We start from the raw sequence: 16,855 nt of genomic DNA on the forward strand, positions 1-16,855 counted from the left end.
CGCTTGAGAACCACGAGGGTACTTTTAGAAAGCCGCTTGAGTGTCACGAGAGATGAATTGCTTCGTTGAGGTTTAAGTTTACTTGTAGTTAATTGGCTGACGTCCCGCTGATGTCTTAAGGTGTAGAGTGTACGCTGAAGAATATATCATACTTAACATTTAGTAAACCAACCATTTAACTCAAGATTCAAACGCGAACGTTCGTGGTTGTATGTGTTAACCGGTAATAAGGCCGCTAGGGGATCCTGGCTCCATCACGTGACCTCAGTTGATACATTTTGCGTACATGATCACAGGAACAATGGTGCACCCCTAAGGCTTGGCAGGTCAATTATGAATTAGAAAGGATCGTTGGAGCATGAATGGACCGGCTCACTTATAGACTGGATCAGCGACAATTATTGGTTTGTTTATTAGCCATTCTCTTAGTTCGGTCAAGTCCATTTTCGAAAAGACTTCCACCATCCTTATTTATTTTAAATAAACATTAAAACGGTATTTGATTCGAAAACTCGATACAAAATCCGCCACCTTATATGAGATGAATTGACATCGTCAATTAATAAAGAGAAGCATAATAACGATTATCTTTATTTCCACCCTCTTGTGGCAAAAAAAAGATTTATAAATCTTTATTCCACTGGGAAGTATGAATAGGGTTAAGTTATATTTTTGGTTGTAGCTCGATGCACTACTGGGTCGCGCGCGCATCCAATAACGCTTCTCGCAACCGCCAACCACAGCTTTCGTAGATCGGCGAAATGCACCACTTTTACATTTTATTTGATAATTTATTAATTTTGGTGGTAAGATCATATTTATATTTTTCCAATTTTCATATAGTGATTTGTGTCGCTGTGGGAAGCCTTATTAAGTGCGCGGCGCGGCACAGTAACGCATCGCGCTACAAAGTGATTTGATACTTTGTAAACATTTACCTGGGGACCTCAGGCTATCATGTTCATTAATAGAGATTCGCGTCGGCGGAACGACAGGCTGATAGGGTGGTTCCTTTCGCATACTTCTTCATTGAATACTCAGCACTTTTGTACGTGTCCCTTGGATGATTCTGAAGCTTGCCTGTTTATTCCGGGAGTTTCAAATAATATTTTTACCGTGGTTGGCCACGCCTTTTTAAACAACTTTTTATTAGACTGTTCCACGTTTATTTTGCCTTCCTCGGGGCTCTGGATTTCCGGAAAAACAGGAAAAGCAACAGAATGACCATCATAAATTAATAGTGACTGGTTTCTGAAGCCAAAACTGCACGGAAATAACTTTTTGACGAAGCTTTCGGTAATTAACCTGGATGCCTCACCACAACGCGGCAACTCGGAGAGGTATAATTGATGTGAGCCTATTAAGACACGAACCCAGGTACGTGTCATGTGACAAGTGACGTCAAATTAGCATCACCTCAACTTGACCCTTTCCCGCGCGGCAACTTGCATCTCCGAACCAGGGCCCCTAAGGGGGTTTGTTTATATTTGATATTGCATATGTCATTTGACCAGCGCAGCATTAACACTTCGACTAATTAAGTTAAAACACAGGAACTAGGAATTCTCAAGCAGAGAATCTTCCTGATGAAGTATTTCGAGCTTGTCCCTGCAATACCGTTAGCTCTGAATAATTGAATAAAGCCACTTCCTGCATTTGTACTGAAGCTATCAAGATAATCCTATTCACTTTTAATTTAAATGAACTCTTTCGTTCTACGATTACTTTAATTTATTACTTTAAGTTTTATTTATATATTTTGTCGATAAAGATGGGATAATGTTCATTGTTCAAGATAAAAGTATTCTTCCATGCACGAATAAAATTAAATCGGAAAGCACTGCAGCGGAACATGTGAAAGTCAAACCAGTCAAATAATAATATATCGGAACATGTAAATTTCGGAGCAGGAATAGCCCGGAAAAATGTTTATCCGGTGTGTGGTTTGTCCAAATAGAGCGTGTTTCAGTGTACATGTGTACTGACTGCATCTGACAGGCCCGTAGTTACTGACTGCATCTGACAAGACAGTAGTTACTGACTGCATCTGACAGATCCGTAGTTACTGACTGCATCTGACAGGCCCGTAGTTACTGACTGCATCTGACAGGCCCGTAGTTACTGACTGCATCTGACAGGCCCGTAGTTACTGACTGCATCTGACAGATCCGTAGTTACTGACTGCATCTGACAAGACCGTAGTTACTGACTGCATCTAACAAGACCGTAGTTACTGACTGCATCTGACAGGCCCGTAGTTACTGACTGCATCTGACAGGCCCGTAGTTACTGACTGCATCTGACAGGCCCGTAGTTACTGACTGCATCTGACAGGCCCGTAGTTACTGACTGCATCTAACAGGCCCGTAGTTACTGACTGCATCTGACAGGCCCGTAGTTACTGACTGCATCTGACAAGACCGTAGTTACTGACTGCATCTGACAGGCCCGTAGTTACTGACTGCATCTGACAGGCCCGTAGTTACTGACTGCATCTGACAGGCCCGTAGTTACTGACTGCATCTAACAAGACCGTAGTTACTGACTGCATCTGACAGGCCCGTAGTTACTGACTGCATCTGACAGGCCCGTAGTTACTGACTGCATCTGACAGGCCCGTAGTTACTGACTGCATCTGACAGATCCGTAGTTACTGACTGCATCTGACAGATCCGTAGATACTGACTGCATCTGACAGGCCCGTAGTTACTGACTGCATCTGACAGATCCGTAGTTACTGACTGCATCTGACAGGCCCGTAGTTACTGACTGCATCTGACAGGCCCGTAGTTACTGACTGCATCTGACAGGCCCGTAGTTACTGACTGCATCTGACAGGCCCGTAGTTACTGACTGCATCTGACAGGCCCGTAGTTACTGACTGCATCTGACAGGCCCGTAGTTACTGACTGCATCTGACAGGCCCGTAGTTACTGACTGCATCTGACAGGCCCGTAGTTACTGACTGCATCTGACAGGCCCGTAGTTACTGACTGCATCTGACAGGCCCGTAGTTACTGACTGCATCTGACAGGCCCGTAGTTACTGACTGCATCTGACAGGCCCGTAGTTACTGACTGCATCTGACAGGCCCGTAGTTACTGACTGCATCTGACAAGACCGTAGTTACTGACTGCATCTGACAGATCCGTAGTTACTGACTGCATCTGACAGGCCCGTAGTTACTGACTGCATCTGACAAGACCGTAGTTACTGACTGCATCTGACAGGCCCGTAGTTACTGACTGCATCTGACAGGCCCGTAGTTACTGACTGCATCTGACAGGCCCGTAGTTACTGACTGCATCTGACAGGCCCGTAGTTACTGACTGCATCTGACAGGCCCGTAGTTACTGACTGCATCTGACAGGCCCGTAGTTACTGACTGCATCTGACAAGACCGTAGTTACTGACTGCATCTGACAGGCCCGTAGTTACTGACTGCATCTGACAGGCCCGTAGTTACTGACTGCATCTGACAGATCCGTAGTTACTGACTGCATCTGACAGGCCCGTAGTTACTGACTGCATCTGACAGGCCCGTAGTTACTGACTGCATCTGACAGGCCCGTAGTTACTGACTGCATCTGACAAGACCGTAGTTACTGACTGCATCTGACAGGCCCGTAGTTACTGACTGCATCTGACAGGCCCGTAGTTACTGACTGCATCTGACAGGCCCGTAGTTACTGACTGCATCTGACAGGCCCGTAGTTACTGACTGCATCTGACAGGCCCGTAGTTACTGACTGCATCTGACAGGCCCGTAGTTACTGACTGCATCTGACAGGCCCGTAGTTACTGACTGCATCTGACAAGGCCCGTAGTTACTGACTGCATCTGACAGGCCCGTAGTTACTGACTGCATCTGACAGGACCGTAGTTACTGACTGCATCTGACAGGCCCGTAGTTACTGACTGCATCTGACAGACCGTAGTTACTGACTGCATCTGACAAGACCGTAGTTACTGACTGCATCTGACAAGACCGTAGTTACTGACTGCATCTGACAAGGACCGTAGTTACTGACTGCATCTGACAGGCCCGTAGTTACTGACTGCATCTGACAAGACCGTAGTTACTGACTGCATCTGACAGGCCCGTAGTTACTGACTGCATCTGACAGACCGTAGTTACTGACTGCATCTGACAAGACCGTAGTTACTGACTGCATCTGACAGGCCCGTAGTTACTGACTGCATCTGACAGATCCGTAGTTACTGACTGCATCTGACAGGCCCGTAGTTACTGACTGCATCTGACAGACCGTAGTTACTGACTGCATCTGACAAGACCGTAGTTACTGACTGCATCTGACAAGACCGTAGTTACTGACTGCATCTGACAGGCCCGTAGTTACTGACTGCATCTGACAGGCCCGTAGTTACTGACTGCATCTGACAGGCCCGTAGTTACTGACTGCATCTGACAAGACCGTAGTTACTGACTGCATCTGACAGGCCCGTAGTTACTGACTGCATCTGACAGGCCCGTAGTTACTGACTGCATCTGACAGGCCCGTAGTTACTGACTGCATCTGACAAGACCGTAGTTACTGACTGCATCTGACAGGCCCGTAGTTACTGACTGCATCTGACAGGCCCGTAGTTACTGACTGCATCTGACAAGACCGTAGTTACTGACTGCATCTGACAGGCCCGTAGTTACTGACTGCATCTGACAAGACCGTAGTTACTGACTGCATCTGACAGGCCCGTAGTTACTGACTGCATCTGACAGACCGTAGTTACTGACTGCATCTGACAAGACCGTAGTTACTGACTGCATCTGACAGGCCCGTAGTTACTGACTGCATCTGACAGACCGTAGTTACTGACTGCATCTGACAAGACCGTAGTTACTGACTGCATCTGACAGATCCGTAGTTACTGACTGCATCTGACAAGACCGTAGTTACTGACTGCATCTGACAGGCCCGTAGTTACTGACTGCATCTGACAGGCCCGTAGTTACTGACTGCATCTGACAAGACCGTAGTTACTGACTGCATCTGACAGGCCCGTAGTTACTGACTGCATCTGACAGGCCCGTAGTTACTGACTGCATCTGACAGGCCCGTAGTTACTGACTGCATCTGACAAGACCGTAGTTACTGACTGCATCTGACAGGCCTGTAGTTACTGACTGCATCTGACAGATCCGTAGTTACTGACTGCATCTGACAAGACCGTAGTTACTGACTGCATCTGACAAGACCGTAGTTACTGACTGCATCTGACAAGACCGTAGTTACTGACTGCATCTGACAGGCCCGTAGTTACTGACTGCATCTGACAGGCCCGTAGTTACTGACTGCATCTGACAAGACCGTAGTTACTGACTGCATCTGACAAGACCGTAGTTACTGACTGCATCTGACAGGCCCGTAGTTACTGACTGCATCTGACAGGCCCGTAGTTACTGACTGCATCTGACAAGACCGTAGTTACTGACTGCATCTGACAAGACCGTAGTTACTGACTGCATCTGACAAGACCGTAGTTACTGACTGCATCTGACAGGCCCGTAGTTACTGACTGCATCTGACAGGCCCGTAGTTACTGACTGCATCTGACAAGACCGTAGTTACTGACTGCATCTGACAGGCCCGTAGTTACTGACTGCATCTGACAGGCCCGTAGTTACTGACTGCATCTGACAAGACCGTAGTTACTGACTGCATCTGACAAGACCGTAGTTACTGACTGCATCTGACAAGACCGTAGTTACTGACTGCATCTGACAGGCCCGTAGTTACTGACTGCATCTGACAGGCCCGTAGTTACTGACTGCATCTGACAAGACCGTAGTTACTGACTGCATCTGACAAGACCGTAGTTACTGACTGCATCTGACAAGACCGTAGTTACTGACTGCATCTGACAAGACCGTAGTTACTGACTGCATCTGATAAGACCGTAGTTACTGACTGCATCTGACAAGACCGTAGTTACTGACTGCATCTGACAGGCCCGTAGTTACTGACTGCATCTGACAAGACCGTAGTTACTGACTGCATCTGACAAGACCGTAGTTACTGACTGCATCTGACAGGACCGTAGTTACTGACTGCATCTGACAAGACCGTAGTTACTGACTGCATCTAACAGGCCCGTAGTTACTGACTGCATCTGACAGGCCCGTAGTTACTGACTGCATCTGACAAGACCGTAGTTACTGACTGCATCTAACAGGCCCGTAGTTACTGACTGCATCTGACAGGCCCGTAGTTACTGACTGCATCTGACAAGACCGTAGTTACTGACTGCATCTAACAGGCCCGTAGTTACTGACTGCATCTGACAGGCCCGTAGTTACTGACTGCATCTGACAGGCCCGTAGTTACTGACTGCATCTGACAAGACCGTAGTTACTGACTGCATCTGACAAGACCGTAGTTACTGACTGCATCTGACAGGACCGTAGTTACTGACTGCATCTGACAAGACCGTAGTTACTGACTGCATCTAACAGGCCCGTAGTTACTGACTGCATCTGACAGGCCCGTAGTTACTGACTGCATCTGACAGGCCCGTAGTTACTGACTGCATCTGACAGGCCCGTAGTTACTGACTGCATCTGACAGGCCCGTAGTTACTGACTGCATCTGACAGGCCCGTAGTTACTGACTGCATCTGACAAGACCGTAGTTACTGACTGTATCTGACAGGCCCGTAGTTACTGACTGTATCTGACAGGCCCGTAGTTACTGACTGCATCTGACAGGCCCGTAGTTACTGACTGCATCTGACAGGCCCGTAGTTACTGACTGCATCTGACAGGCCCGTAGTTACTGACTGCATCTGACAGGCCCGTAGTTACTGACTGCATCTTACATTGATTATTGGACACCCATCTGTCAAACTGACATACGATCAACGCGAACGGTGACATTTGACAAACTCAATGGTACTGCAGTAAAAATATAATTGAGAATGCCCACCGGCATTATCGGTATATTATTCTGTTATTCATATTGCTTTATTAAAACGTTCAACGTTTCCTTCATTATAGCTAGTTGTAGCTTTAGTTTGACATACTGAGAGTGAGAATACGGTTACATTTTTCTTAATTATGTAAGTATGTACTACGAAGTGAAGACACGAACTTTAGAGAACCAAACGTATATTGAGATAATAAATAATCAATAACGAACAGAAAGAATTATAATTACATTTACAGTCGTATCCGCTTATAACGCGGGTTGACGAGTGAAAATTAGAACTTACAGCAAAAAAACGTTGTACTTCTAAGTTTAATTAAACTACGCCTTTCACTGCCTCATACTTATAACCGAACCCACGTTATAACCGGGTTTGCTCTTGAAAACAGATCTTACTAAATCGCAAGTCATACTTTGATCAAAAGTCGAGTCTATGGACTGGCTTTAATTTTAAACGACCCAACGAGCATAAATTCACTGGCAAATATATTTAACTGGTAGGTTTGACTTTGGCTTTCGTCTTTATATTTAGTTTGACTTGATGTTTCGGTTGAAGTTGATTGTAGGATAATATCCTAATGACCGCACTCGCAGCTGTGCTGCTCGCTGCACGTCATATATTTCAATCGAAATTTATACGCGTATCACCCGTTAAGAAGTTGATACCTAATTTTGTATTGTTAGTACCAAGGGAAACTCGTTGATTAAAAAATAAACAATAATCAACAGAACAACATCACGTTAACTTAAGAAGTTATCTTTCCTTCAACACTATACCACGCTCGCGAAAAGCTGGCAGCGAAATTTCGAGCTTTTAGTGTAATTCTATATTGCAATTTCGAGCTTTTTCCTGCCAGCTTTTCGCGAGCGTACTGTAAATTGTACACGAATCTATCCGAAAACGAATCTCTAGTTAAAGATTCAAGAGTAAACAAATAGACAATCGTAAACTAAAAGGGTCCGTTATACTTATCGCAACTCTACTCGTCCTTATAATATTGGGGTTGGGTTGGGTTGGGTTGGGTTGACGAGCATGCGTGCCACATAGGTCCAGGGTTACCGGACTTCTAGGCAATGTGCTAAGGATATGGAACACACTCGAATACCGCCCAAACCCAGAAAGAGCCCCCGTAGTTGTTGTATAATAAGATAAGCGGACGCCTGACGTCAGTTTCATGGGTCTATTTGATCGAGAAATGAGAGTACAATTCCAAAAACAGCTGTTTGATCTAAACAGGGCTAAAAACCCTCTCTATTAATAATAATTAATAATTATTCCAGATCGTAAATTAGGCTAGGTAAGGTCATTAAAACATGGTTCAATAGTTTACTTACATTCAGTTTCACCTGTTGTCGGGGTTAAGCAGGTTGAATCAGGGACAGCTTTGAGAGATGAAATCTTTCTTGGCCGCCCTAGTGTAGGCCGAACCACAAAATTTTCGGACATTAGTTCTTCAAATTTCACAAATCTAGGATGTGTTTTGCAGGGTAGCTTGGCCGCTGCTCTCATTCTATCGTCTAGGGCTTTAACTTGTCTGAAAATATAACCCATCATCAGAAGTGGAATTAATAGCGCATTTATGTATTACCTATTTGAAAATGAAATATGGGGTCGTTCACATATTATGTAATCACCGAAGGGGGGAGGGGGGTTTCGAAATGATTACGCTTGTGTAATTTTCACACAATAGCTATGTGTAAAAGTGATTACGGAGGGGGGAGGGGGGTATAGAAATGGCCAAAAAGTGATTACGTAATATGTGAACAACCCTATATGTAAACTAATAAGTTTTTTTTAACGAATCCGATTAGTATGTTCCGTCGTGCAACTGTGCACGACAGTACGTGCCAAAATTTTAAATCATTCCAGACGAAAAATTTGAACGGATTATGCATGTTATTAATGAAAATTGGTCAGGAAATGTGTTGATTCGAATCCGGGCCCTTGCCAGGACCCAGAACATTTGCAAAAGCCAAAAAAGAACGTGCATGACGGTGGCGTTTGTGCACACACGTGGTTTTATATTTAAGTATTTATAAGCTCTGATAACCCGTTATTTACGCCACTTTGGTTTATACATTTTCGATTAAAAAAACATATACATCTAGACCCACGTGATTTGTTCTGAAAATTTAATCCAAAGTGACGTAAATATCTCCTTATCAGAGCTTATGAAACCACGTGTGTGCACAAACGCGCACAAACGTGCTACTGTCAGATAATTGTCTATAATATTTATCGGCAAACTCTAGTTGATGTGTACATACTTGTAAGTATACCCATCGCTCCCAACGAATCCGAGATCTTCAAGCCGTTTTGATACTGTGCGGTATATCTCGTTAAGTTGGGTTTCGGAGGATCTTAAATAATTAAGGTACTGCAAGATTTCTAGCTTGGTCACCACTGGCACTGTAAATGTAATAAAACCAGTTAATTATACCATTAAAGGGCACTACGAATTATCACCAATCTTAAACAGAGGTAATATTGATAGATATTTTATAAAAACCCATGCATTAAATTTAAATGAATTAATCATGAGTATGGGGGAGTGGATGCGATTTCCTAATTTAATTTTTATGTGACTATGTACTAGCTGTTATAGTTGACCAAAATATTTGAGATGGATGGTAACATACAGGGTATTCCAAATTAAACTTAGTTGTGCAAAGGTTTAACTCTGATTCTTAAAATCTTTCTTGCTAATCCGATCATCATATTTCATTCGAGGATTTCATGATAAAATGGAACAAAAGTCGTTTATTTTTTCTCACGCCATGTTCATTTTGACCCTTTTAACACTGTGTCTGTAGTCAGTTTTTATGGATATGGAACTTAGTGCATAATTATGTTCAAGGCATAACAAATCTGTAATAAAATCGTGCACGTTTTACTTACAAATTAAATTATAGTGGCAGTAATTGAAGTTGGCGGTCCGTTCAAGAAGGAAAGCAACTACCTCGACAAATCATGGCCATATTTGGTAATATATGGGGCAGATATTGCCAAATATGGTTATGATTTGTTGAGGTAGTTGCTTCCCTTCCTGAACGGACCGCCGACTTCAATTACTGCCACTTCAATTACTGCCACTGTACTCAAGCAATAACAGAATTACAGAATGTTATTAATCTTAAAACTATCAGTAACGCTTATTATATTATATATCGCTCTATTTATTATCAAAGTTAAACGTGTCAAAATTCAATTGAACTGCTCTAAATTCAATTTCAATGGCTATACGATTTTAATAAGTTAATAGTTCACCTTCATTACAGGGTACTTCAAAATCGCTTCTAAAACAAGCACTGACTGCTGCCGTAACGGCATCTGAAATTTTCATAGCAACTACAACTACAAGTTTTTTTAGCAACCGTAGCGATTCGTGAAAACAACAGAGAACAACTGAAAAGCAATTTGCTTGATTAGCAAGCTCTAGCTAGGGAATGTTGAGAAAATTACAAACGTAGTTAGAGTTAATTGGTATTAACCTGAGGGTCACTGGTAAGAGGTTCAAAATTGCGGCAAGAATAACGCACCGTTCGGGTTTTAACAATTGTAGCTCCCATGACGTTTCGAGACCAAACTTATAATTAAGTTTGATCGCAATATAAATATTTCAGTGCAGGTATATGGTATCAGGTATAGGTCGACTGACTCGCTATAAGACACTATTATACTTATAGACTGTAGACAGGAAGGCAGGAACGGAAAAAAATATTTCAAATAATTATAATCATACTATATTTATAAAATATCAATTCGGATAATCAGTCGACCGTTCGACGAACTCCGTCGATGGTCGAACCTCGTCGAACTCTGACGAACCTTTTATGTGATTGATCTGAGTTCGGTAATTTCAAGTTTGACAGAGGTCGACGGAGTTCGACGAAAATCGACGGACTTCAAGTTCTAGTTCAACGAACTCTTCGTGCGTTTTTTCGAACTACTGTAAATTTTGACGAATCTCTGTCGAACTGTCATGACATCTGACGAACCCCAAAAACTCGGAACGTTAAACTTAAAGTCTCTGTCTAGTGGTTCTGAGGAATATTACTTTTATTATTCCTGTATAACTATTATAAGAGACTCAGTGTCTGAAAATAAAACATTTTCCAACGTATTTTTGAACGCTCGCTCTGAATCATTTAAAACTATAACTCCCGAAATACAAAATATAATTCTATTCCTAATGTGTATAACCTAAAACCCCAAATTTTAGGTTTTAGGCTATAACTTATTAGGAATAGGATCACCTTTTAGATTATCGAGACACGAGAGTGTTTTTAAACGATTTAAAAGATTCAGCGTTCAAAATATGTCGGAACATGTCGAATATTCAATTAACACGGGGCCTTCTAAACATGAATAATCAAAGAGAAAGTCCGATTCTTGGTGGTCAAAGTCCGCCTGGCAGACAAGGTCCGCCGCAGAAAAAATCACGGCGGACAATGTCCGCCTCGGACAACGTCCGCCGCGGACGATGTCAACCAATGGGTTAGGGTTAGGGTTAACCAATGGGTTAGGGTTTAACGGGTGATACTCGTAAAATATCTGTTCCATATATTGGACCGTCGACGAGTCCAACTCGGCGCGCGTCCTGCTAGGTTGTAAACCTACAAGTTAGGGTTAGGGTTAGGGTTAGGGTTAGGGTTAGGGTTAACCCTAACCCTAACTGTAACCCCAACCCTAGGTCTGCGGCGGACATTGTCTGCGGCGGACATAATTGTCCGCGGCGGACTTTCCCTCTCGGACTCATGCGGGAATTGGACTTTGTCCGCGGCGGACTCAGGCGGAACTCGAAGGCAAAAGTCCGCGGCGGACTGTCCGCGAGTTGGGGGCGGATCCGATCGGATCCACCTGAGTTCGAGAAGTCCGCCTGAGTCCGAGAAGTCCGCCTGAGTCCGAGAAGTCCGCCTGAGTCCGCCGAAAAGTCCGCCTATGTCCGCATGAGTCCGCAAAGTTAAAATCCGCCGCGGACTCCGCCTCGGACTGAGGCGGACAAAGTCCGCCAAATATTGTGCCGTGCAACCTGGACCTATTAGAAATAGAAAAATTATACTTCACCTAACCAATATAGTATATAATACCATGTGTTTATGCGTACTCTACTTTGTGACGCGCGAAGAGGGCTCTAGCTCTGGTTAGACTTCATAGACTTAGAGCAAAGAAAATTTACTGTCGATTATTGCTCAGTGAACGCGGGAAATGTCGGCGTCAGTTGCAGCTTGGGTCATCTGTGTTGACGAATATTTTAATTTTCACAAAGCATCTGACCAATCATAACACATAAATTTGTGGTGTTAATCATGTTGCTGGCACTGCAGTTATCTATTTGATAATTATTAATTATTTGATAAATATTTAATAATTGCAATGTCGCTATCAACATGTTTAATTATAGTAAAATTATATGTTACAGTGTACACTTACAGTTACAGTGACCTCATTATTATTACATGAAACTTATAAAATGAGTTAAACTGAGCTGCAAGTTTGAAGTTGCCACTTTGCACTTGACTATTATATTAAGGCCAAGGTACAGTTGCCTAGCCACTAGCGAAGGTAGCATCTAGTGGTTATATATTAAGGTTGTAGAGCTGAGGCATATAATTTGAGTCCGCTTGTATTGTGTCATCGCTGGTCAAATGACATATGCAATATCAAATATAAACATACCCCCTTAGGGGCCCTAGTTCGGAGATGCAAGTTGCCGCGCGGGAAAGGGTCAAGTTGAGGTGATGCTAATTTGACGTCACTTGTCACATGACACGTACCTGGGTTCGTGTCTTAATAGGCTCACATCAATTATACCTCTCCGAGTTGCTGCATTGTAGTGAGGCATCCAGGTTAATTCCCGAAAGCTTCGTCAAAAAGTTATTTCCGTGCAGTTTTGGCTTCAAAAATCGTCACTATTAATTTATGATGGTCATTCTGTTGCTTTTCCCGTTTTTCCGGAAATCCAGAGCCCCGAGGAAGTAGGCAAAATAAACGTGGAACAGTCTAATAAAAAGTTGTTTAAAAAGGCGTGGCAAACCACGGTAAAAATATTATTTGAAACGTTCCCGGAATAAACAGGCAAGCTTCAGAATCATCCAAGGGACACGTACAAAAGTGCTGAGTATTCAATGAAGAAGTATGCGAAAGGAACCACCCGCCTAACAGGCTGAGCGCGGCCCGCAATAAGTAAACATGTGTACGTAATGATGTTATGTCACAATTTTTACTTTACTTTACTTTACTTTTTATGTTTTGTTCTGGATTGGGTTAAGGTCGTTAGGGTTATAATTTAGATCTTGACGGATGTTACTCGTCTAAATGTTTCGAAGTAGCGCGCGCCGCTTTCTTCTCAAAATGGCACAAGGCAAGTGCTACGATACGAAGTAGCACGTGCCGGGCTAGTCCATGCATTGACAAATGGATTAATTGACGATGTCAATTCATGGCAGCTCGGCGCAGCACAGGTAGCGCATTTCGCCGATCTAGCCAGTAACGCATCGCGCTACAAACAAATGGACAAACCTAGATCATGTCAGATTAGATAAGAGGAGTAGGGTTTCAAATAGTCGTTCAAGGCCAGTTAGAGAACGGGTTAAAAACTTTACGTGACAGTCGAGTGAAGTGATTAATCATCATCTATTTATGAAACCAGATTTTTGCACGCCGCGCATTGCGCATGAATTGATGAATTAAATCGAGCGTTATTATTGATTTTTATTTCAGCATAATCCGGTGACAAATGTACTATAGATCTTTCAGTTTATGTTAGCAACAAAACAAATCATTTCCTACAAGCCATGAAGACAGCATATGGTTTCCCTATTATACTCCCTATATACTAATCTCGTGAACCTAAAAATGGCTATTTCTATGTGTCAGTAGGTCAATGGACTTTACTTTGCTTTACTTTACTTTACAATAGAAACAAGTCCGTACCGAATACAGAGTACATCCTGTTTTACATTAAGTGTCCTTGACATAGCAAACCTGTGTTTGTCTCTCTTGGTACTGCATGTCATGTTTCTTTCTCTGATGCTAGTACAGGTATTGATGAGCACAAGCAACTATGTGGCCCAGGATCATTATATGTAATGACTCGTCGTAGCCAAGCACTGTTCCACCATCGTATCGATGCAGGCGAGATAACTGGGCTGCGCTACAGTATAACATTGAGATTAGTCAGTTCCCTGAATAGAAACGCTACATGTATCATTGGGGACTCGAACACCGGCGGACTGAAATTCGGTTCTGATCCTGCCAAGTCATTCGGCAAATGGCTTCCTGGAAAACGATTCTTTGCCCCAACTGTCGATAGCATTGATCCTTATGTGTCCTGTGGCTATAGAAACTGTGTTATATTGTGTGGGGTTAATGACCTGAAACAAACAGATGTAAAAAGCCAAAACGATATTGATATAATCTACAACCATCTAGTTTCAAAAATTGCCCAGATTCAATCTATTAATCCGGGTGTGCATGTATATGTTTGTCCAACAATTCCTTCTAAACGTGCTGATTTAAATAGAAAGCTTATATACTTTAACAGTTTGATTCGATGTAGGCTGCTCCCGTCCAATTTTGGTGTCAGTTATGTGGATGGATTTGATGAGTTCTGTGATAGGGATGGTCTCCTTGACCGCTCTCTCTCTCTCGCGACCTCAACAAATACCAAAAACCGGACTTCCTTCACCTCAACTGGAGGGGACTAGCAAAGTTAGGTCAATTTATTCGTAACACTGTTCTTCTCAGGATTAACGGTGGTATCGACAAAAGGAAGAGGAGGTCCACAAGGGTAGACGATAGATCCTACAGGGATGCGACTGCTGGAAGAGAAACTGGTCCTGTTGTTCCTGCTGCTGCTAGTCAGGGTCACGTGGATGGTTACCAACCATGACTCCCCTCATTAAGGAGGTATGTCCTGTCTGTTCTAAGAACATAGTCATCGGCCAAACAATAGTTGAATGTTTTCACTGTGACTGCATAATGCACCATAAATGCTATCGCAAATCAAATCCAAATAGCCAATCTAATGAGTTTTACTGTACTCGTTGTATCCATTTAGACAAGGTTAAATACAGTTCCCATTTAAACTACTCACTGACAATGACGACGACGACAACAACCTAGACGAATACACAACCAAAATCTCAAATACTTTAAATGATTGTAACTCATACACTGCATCTGACCTTACAAATATTCTCTGCAACCAAGTAAAGAAACAATCATCTATTCTCTTTCAAAATATTGATGGAAATAAATCAAATTTTGACAACCTTGCCATTGAAACCTGTAGGTACAAAACAAAATTCTCCGTAATAGCCCTAGCTGAAACCAACACTGGAAAAGAATTAAGCAATCTATTTCAGCTCGACGGTTATAATAGTTACTATCAGGACACAGCACCTAACAAACAAAAGGGCACTGGAGTAGCCCTTTATGTTGACGATAAATTAAATGCTACTGTAATTGAGAATATATCACAAGTCACAGAACATCTAGAAATACTTGTCTTATCATTAAGTAACGAAGATCAACCTGTTAATGTAGGTGTTTTGTATCGTCCACCAAGTGGCTGTATTTCCCAAGCTCTAGTTGAACTTTCTAACCTTCTTGATCACATGCCGAAGTTTAGTTATCTAGCTGGAGACTTTAATATCGATCTTCATGATAAAGATAACAAAAATGTTCAAAAATATGAAGAAATATTATTCAGTAAAGGATTTTGTCCGTTAATATCTATTGTTACCCACGAAAAACCAGGCTGTAAAGCATCCTGCATAGATAACATTATTACTAACGATATTGAGAATGTGATTACTTCAGGCACCCTAAAAGAACGAATAACTCATCACTCACCTATTTTTAACACATTTAACTGGAATGTTGAAGTCAACTCTGAAAAAACTTCTTTTAAACAATATTACGACTTCTGTCAATCAAATGTTAACGGCTTCCTAGTGGATCTTGAAGATGAGCTTAAAACTAAAACAATCCATAACTTTACTGAATTCCATGACACTTACAAAAACTGCGTCGAAAAATCGTTTAAATTAGAGACCCCGAAAACCTCTAAGAGAACTGTTCAGGTTAACCCTTGGATAACTCCCGGTCTCATTTGCTCAATTAATAATCAGCATAAACTGTACGAAAATTGGGTTGAGATAAGAAATAGAAAATGTAAACTCGGGGAAACTGATAACAAGGGCGGCATTTGCCAGTGCCCTGAATGCTCACTAAAACGTAGTCGCTACCTTATCTACAAAGAATACAGAAAAGTCCTAAAGAAAACACGTCAAACTGTGAAAACAGAATACTTCTCTGGTAAATTTGCTGAAAATAGCGGTGATAGTAAAAAGACCTGGGAACTAATAAATCGTATAAGAGGTAAACGGCGGCGTGAAATAAAGCCGCTGTTCACCATAGACAACGTTAAGATAACAAATAGAAGGATCATAGCAAACGAATTCAATAAATATTTTGTATCATTAGCCTCTGACCTAAATACCGCTTACAATGATCTTGGACAAATTAACATAAACAGTATACCTAGTTTCTATGATTATCTACCGCTTTCAAACACTTCCAGCATTTACATGCATGACTGCACAACAGACGAGGTTAGCAAAATCATATCTGAACTTAAAAATGGCAAGGCAAGTGACATACCGATTCATGTAATTAAGCAGTCCTCTAAAATAGTTACTCCTTTACTCACTGTACTGTATAACGAATGTATGAAGGATGGCATATTTCCAGATGACCTTAAAGTTGGAAGGATTAGTCCCATTTACAAGAAAGATAACCAGGAACTCCTTGAAAACTATAGACCTGTATCAACGCTAGCTGTGTTTGGTAAAATATTTGAAAAGATTATATTCAATAGATTATACAGCTTCTTTCATTCACA

This window comes from Bolinopsis microptera, chromosome 3 (genome assembly GCF_026151205.1).
Source record: "Bolinopsis microptera isolate Bmic1 chromosome 3, MBARI_Bmic_1.0, whole genome shotgun sequence".
Classification (NCBI taxonomy): domain Eukaryota; kingdom Metazoa; phylum Ctenophora; class Tentaculata; order Lobata; family Bolinopsidae; genus Bolinopsis; species Bolinopsis microptera.